We start from the raw sequence: 5,721 nt of genomic DNA, 5'->3' as shown, positions 1-5,721 counted from the left end.
TGACTTGCTCAGCACATTCCTTGGGGACAGAGCTTTTTGAATGGGAGCCATCTCACATGTTTTGTTGAACTATTGGATGGCTTCCCTTCAGGAAAATTAACTCTCTTTGAATGGCTGTGGCCTGAAGGTTTGTTTGACATGCAAAAAAAAAAAAAAAAAAAAAAAGCCACCAGGACATTCTACTTTCCTGGGGACAGTGAGCAGGGCAATTGCCTCTGGTAGGCTCTGTGGACATGATATCTGCAATGTTAAAGCATACCCCACACTCCCAGCCCTGGTGTTGGTCTGCTCTTAAACAATGTCTTTTCACTAGGACAAGCATTAGGTTTTAGAGGGGAACACCGGGGCTGTCTCTCCAAAATGGCTAGGGAGAAGACTCTTTGCTCTTTGAATGCCAAGTACTACATCACTACGACTTCACAGTGTTTTTCAGTTTGATGGTGGGGGACATCTTTTGTGCAACATGATCTCACCCTCTGCTCTGTGTCTGAGCACCCCTGCACTGTGTGTTAGGATGAACAGAAGCCCCTTCCAGTGTAACCCAACTAAGCCCTGTCAGCAAACATACATCCAACCCAAAAGAATGAAATGACAGACTCTGTTTTAATGGCTCAAACATGGGAGGAGTTTATTGTTCTAATTATATTTAATTTCTCAAAATTCTGGGCAGGCCTCAGCACATAAGCCACATGACTTTTGTCCAAAGCCATGTTCACCCTGGGGTTGCTTTATGACAGCATCCATAGCCACCTTGACAGGTCGATGTCACTTCTGTGCCTGCCCAGTTGTCTGTTGATTAAAAAGACCAGCACATTTTTGGTGGGCTTCTTGCATTTGAAGGACTTGTCCGGCTTCTTGATGTTCAGCGCAAGCTTGTTGGCACTGGCTTTAGGGAGTTCTTTATCCATGACACAGCGGCTCCAAACAACCTCAGGAAGACAGCTCAACAAAGAAAGCCTGAAAAAGATGGTGAATTCCAGGTAATCAAGTGGACCTGGGACCTCTTCTTCACTGCCACACACCGACACAGCCACATATTACATGCACGTGCACACACACACACACAAACACACTCAGCTACCAGCAGTAGTCACAGGCGATTGCTTTGGGCCATCTTCTGATTTGAAATGCCAACTATATCATTTATTCAATGTGTCTCACACATGGGGCTGTATAGGAGCCTAATGGGACCCGGAACATTAAGGACACACTGTTGCATCAACCCGATCTTCATCTGACACACACAGACTTGTTAGATTGCACTCGAAGCACTAGCTTAAACTCAAGCGTTCTTATATCCACACTAATTTTAACTCAATTTTATGTTGCTTTTTTGCAGAGCTGCCTTCTTCTCATCTCTGTCTCCTTTGAAAATCATTGGTGAAGCAGGTATGGCTCTTACTCCAACCCCCTGTGTAAGAAATAAACTGTACATTCTCAAGCAATACCTAGTTTCTGTTTCTAAGGCCCATCCTGCTGAGTTTCCATGTAGGGAATGTAATCTCAGTGATTTAAAGATTGTACTCACCTCTGATACCTGACCCTATCTCACCCCCAAAAATGCTGTGTGGTATTTTATTTGAATCTGGCACAATGCCAAGGCCAGGGGTGGATGCCAACTGTGTTCTCAATTTTGGGCTCCCAAGAGAGATTAAAGGACTTGCCCAAGGTTACAGAGAGGTGAGACTGGAACTGAGAAAGCCTGTATCTGAAGCCTTGTGCTCCTACCCACTCCTCTATAGTGTCTCTGTATCAGTTTGAACAAATGACTCTCCCATACCCTCCCCCGATTACCAAACAGGGTTGGGGTTTATCAGATAAGTTAGTTAGGTAATGGCACAACAGGATGCTTTATGATCTTGGTATATCAGGATATTTTACCTGTCAGGCCACTCAGATTGCTTTTTAAGAACGATCTGGACCAGAGGGTAAACAGTAAGAGGAAACACGCTTTGGCACTCTTTCTCTTTCCCTGAGTCCCAGGGCCTTATTGGTTCGGTACCAAGTGAAGTCATGGTTACTATGGTGACTCACAATTGCCAACAGTCTGCAAGATTCAAACGCTGGCCACAATCACCTGGCTTCCTTCTGGTTCAGGACTCAATAGGGTGAGGAAATTTGCTGGGTGAGGAAGGAGGTATATCCTGTGGCTGGGCGCCATCTGCGTGTCTCTTTCCTGGATGAAACACTCAGCTATCCTGACCTCAGAATTTCTTCCTGGCTTGTGCAAAATTCCTTCGTTAAAATTTCTTCTTTGTGTAGATTAACAGCACCCACTGCATCTTGCCAGGTTCCCTGGGTAGTGATCAGCAACTTTGTCTGCCATGCTCCAATCAGGGAATTAGTCTCAGGTCAAATTTCCCACTTACTTGTCAATCTCTGCATCCTGCCTTGGTCATGACTCTGCAATTACTCCCTTCTATAATACACAATTCATGTAAATGGAGTGTTTATTTAGTCGCAGAAATTAAACACTGCAATTTGACACTGCTGTGTCTCACACACCTAACCCCCTCCCAAAGCTCAGTGCAGTGGAGCGCCACACTCTCATTATGGGAAACTAGGATGTAGGTAGGCTTTTAATGCTTCAAAAAATCTATGCTAAAACTGGTCCAGTTCCTTGAGACACACTCATATGTCTCAAGCCATAGTCCCTTCCAAGTCTCTGATCTAGAATAACTATATTGTTGCCATTAAAGTGTGACCCATGTGGGTATTGTCTAGATGCAGGACATGATTTTCCAGGCTGTCCAAGTGTATTAGTCAGGGTTCTCTTAGAGGGACAGAACTAATAGAATATATATATATATATAGTATTCACTTACACGATCACAAGGTCCCACAATAGGCTGTCTGCAAGCTGAGGAGCAAGGAGAGTCAGTCTGAGTCCCAAAACTGAAGAACTTGGAGTCTGATGTTCGAGGGCAGGAAGTATCCAGCAGGGGAGAAAGATGTAGACTAGGAGGCCAGGCCCGTCTCAACCGTTCACGTTTCTCTGCCTGCTTTATATTTGCTGGCAGCTGATTAGATTGTGCCCACCAGATTAAGGGTGGGTCTGCATTCCCCAGCCCACTTACTCAAATGCTAATCTCCTTTGGCAACACCCTGTAGGCACACCTAGGATCAACACCCTGCATCCTTCAATCCAATCAAGTTGACACTCAGTATTAACCACCACAAGTCTGCCCCTTGTCAACTTGAACCCATATACATCTCCTGAGAGCACACATAATCTTCAAATAAAGACAATAATAAGGTCATAATTATGTCTAACATAATACAACTATCCTTCGTACAACTGGAAACGCACCAATCCCCAACCCAAATATTATTACATAAAGTTAACAATACTAAATGCTGATATAAAGTCAATAAATCTTATGTCGCATGATAAAGGAAAAGGAAATAAAGATATTTTCTTAGTGCAAGTGTATACATGCACAAACATGTTTTTAACAAAAGAAGGAGAAAATAATCATGACAACTACAATTCTCATTTCTGTAGCTGGTCACATGGTCGTAGCTAGTATTGATGACTATCTTCTTCTACTACCCATTCTGTATTCCCTTTGCCTTCAGCAAGCACCTCCACAGGTCATGGTTTTTTTCCTGGTGGAGTGACTGAAACCTTCATTCCTGAAGGGTCTGGGTCATTTGTAGTCCTGCCTGGATTGGGCTGTTGTAGTTTCCCATTGGCCTTAATCACAGGGCATGGTAATACTAAGAGACGCCCTAATGGATCTCCTGTATTCCATGCGTACACTTTTTTTTTTTTTTTTTTTTTAAACAGAGTCTTGCTCAGTCACCCAGGCTAGAATGCAGTGGCACGATCTCGGCTCACTGCAACCTCTGCCTCCCGGGTTCAAGCGATTCTCCTGCCTCAACCTCCTGAGTAGCTGGGATTACAGGCACGTGCCACCACACCTGGCTAACTTTTGTATTTTTAGTAGAGATGGAGTTTCACCATGCTGGCCAGGCTGGTCTCGAACTCCTGACCTCAAGTAATCCACCCGCCTCAGCCTCCCAAAGTGCTGGGATTACAGGCATGAGCCACTGTGCCCGGCCCATGTGTATTCTTTCTTACCTCTGTTGTGGAGTAGTAGGCTGATTTCATCTTGATAGTCTGGGTCAGTCACCCCAATCAACACTATAACTTCCTTCTTAGCCTGTTGACTTAAAGGTAGGAGGAGCCCAAAGTGTCCAGGTTGTAAACTTAACTTCCAGTTTAATGGAATCACTGTTGTGTCTCCTAGCATTCCTCCCTCTGGAAGTAAGACCTCTAGGCCAGCAGAATGTAATGTAATGTCACGGGAACAGGAAGCAAAAATTTTGCTTTCATTATCACATTCTTTTTTTTTTTAAGACAAAGTTTTGCTCTTGTTGCCCAGGCTGGAGTGCAATGGCACAATATCAGCTCACTGCAACCTCCACCTCCTGGGTTCAAGTGATTCTCCTGCCTCAGCCTCCCAAGTAGCTGGGATTACAGGTGCCGGCCACTGTGACCCGCTAATTTTTTGTGTTTTTAATAGAGACAGGGTTTCACCATTTTGGCCAGGCTGGTCTCGAACTCCTGATCTCAGGTGATCCGCCCGCCTTGCCCTCCCAAAGTGCTGGGATTACAGGCATGAGTCACTGCGCCCAGCCTCATTATCACTTTCATCATCAGGAGGGCAGGAAGCATCCAGCACAGAAGAAAGATGTAGACTGAGAGGCTAGGTCTGTCTCTACCTTTCATTTTTCTCTGCCTGCTTTATATTCGCTGGCAGCTGATTAGATTGTGGCCACCAGATTAAGCATAGGTCTGCCCACTTACTCAAATGCTAATCTCCTTTGGTAACACCTCACAGACACACCCAAGATCAACGCCCTGCATCCTTCAATCCAATCAAGTTGACACTCAGTATTAACCATCACACAGAGGGATAACAGTAAGGATCGTGCTTTGTGTTTTTTGTAGTGGGGTTCTCATGAGGAACTAAAATGACTATTATGAGGAGACGTGGCTTGCCTACACACCGGCTGCCCACTCAATCTTATGTAAGAACTGAGGAAATTGAGGTTCCTGTAAAGGGACGCAGCACACTCCCTTTCTTGAGTAGCAGGGAAGGAAGGCTCAGTCTTCCGGGTTTTCTTCTACCCCACGTAGAACCATGTAAAGACCATGAGGCCACGTTCAGTGTCCTAAACAATTTGAAGAGGGAAGAGAACTTATAGGTATAGAATATTTTATTAACAAAGAAAGTGGAAAACTGTCTTTCTCTTAAGGAACTGACATCCTAGAAAAGCCAGGCAATCACCTAGGAAGTAGGCCAGGAGAGGCTGACTGACAGAAGTTAAAAGCATAAAAATTTGCATAGTAGGCCAGGCACAGTGGCTCACGCCTATAACCACAGCACTTTGGGAGGCTGAGTGGGGTGGATTACTTGAGCCCAGGAGTTCAAGAACAGCCTGGGCAACATAAGGCGATCCCATCTCTACAACAAAAATAAATAAATGAAAAAATTGCATATTCTTCCAATAAATAGGGAATATAATAGAAATAAAATATCTTACATTGGTCACAATCGTTATGAAACACCTAGGAAAATGATAAAGACACATATAAGGAAAATAAACATGCAACTTTTTATGAGCTTCCAGTTTGAATATTCAAATAAGATTTTAAAATACCACATTTTTCTTTTTTTTTTTTTTTTTTTTTTTTTTTTTAAAATTTCTCTT

General features: G+C 43.8%; 1 long non-coding RNA gene across 2 annotated transcripts; it reads right to left on the bottom strand.

Moving 5' to 3' along the window:
- Window positions 1-584: 584 nt before the first annotated feature.
- On the bottom strand, window positions 585-2,853 carry LOC112616062. 2 transcript variants are annotated; one of them, XR_003117551.1, is made up of 2 exons: window positions 2,826-2,853; window positions 585-957 (listed from the first exon to the last, which is right to left on the bottom strand). It is a non-coding gene; the product is annotated as an uncharacterized LOC112616062 (long non-coding RNA). The 2 variants fall into 2 exon arrangements; XR_003117550.1 differs by lacking the exon at window positions 2,826-2,853 and adding an exon at window positions 1,882-1,906.
- Window positions 2,854-5,721: the final 2,868 nt, after the last annotated feature.

The sequence above is a fragment of the Theropithecus gelada genome, chromosome X, assembly GCF_003255815.1.
Source record: "Theropithecus gelada isolate Dixy chromosome X, Tgel_1.0, whole genome shotgun sequence".
Taxonomy (NCBI): domain Eukaryota; kingdom Metazoa; phylum Chordata; class Mammalia; order Primates; family Cercopithecidae; genus Theropithecus; species Theropithecus gelada.
Note: the sequence above shows the minus strand (reverse complement) of the source record. Positions and strands in the feature narration are given on the sequence as shown.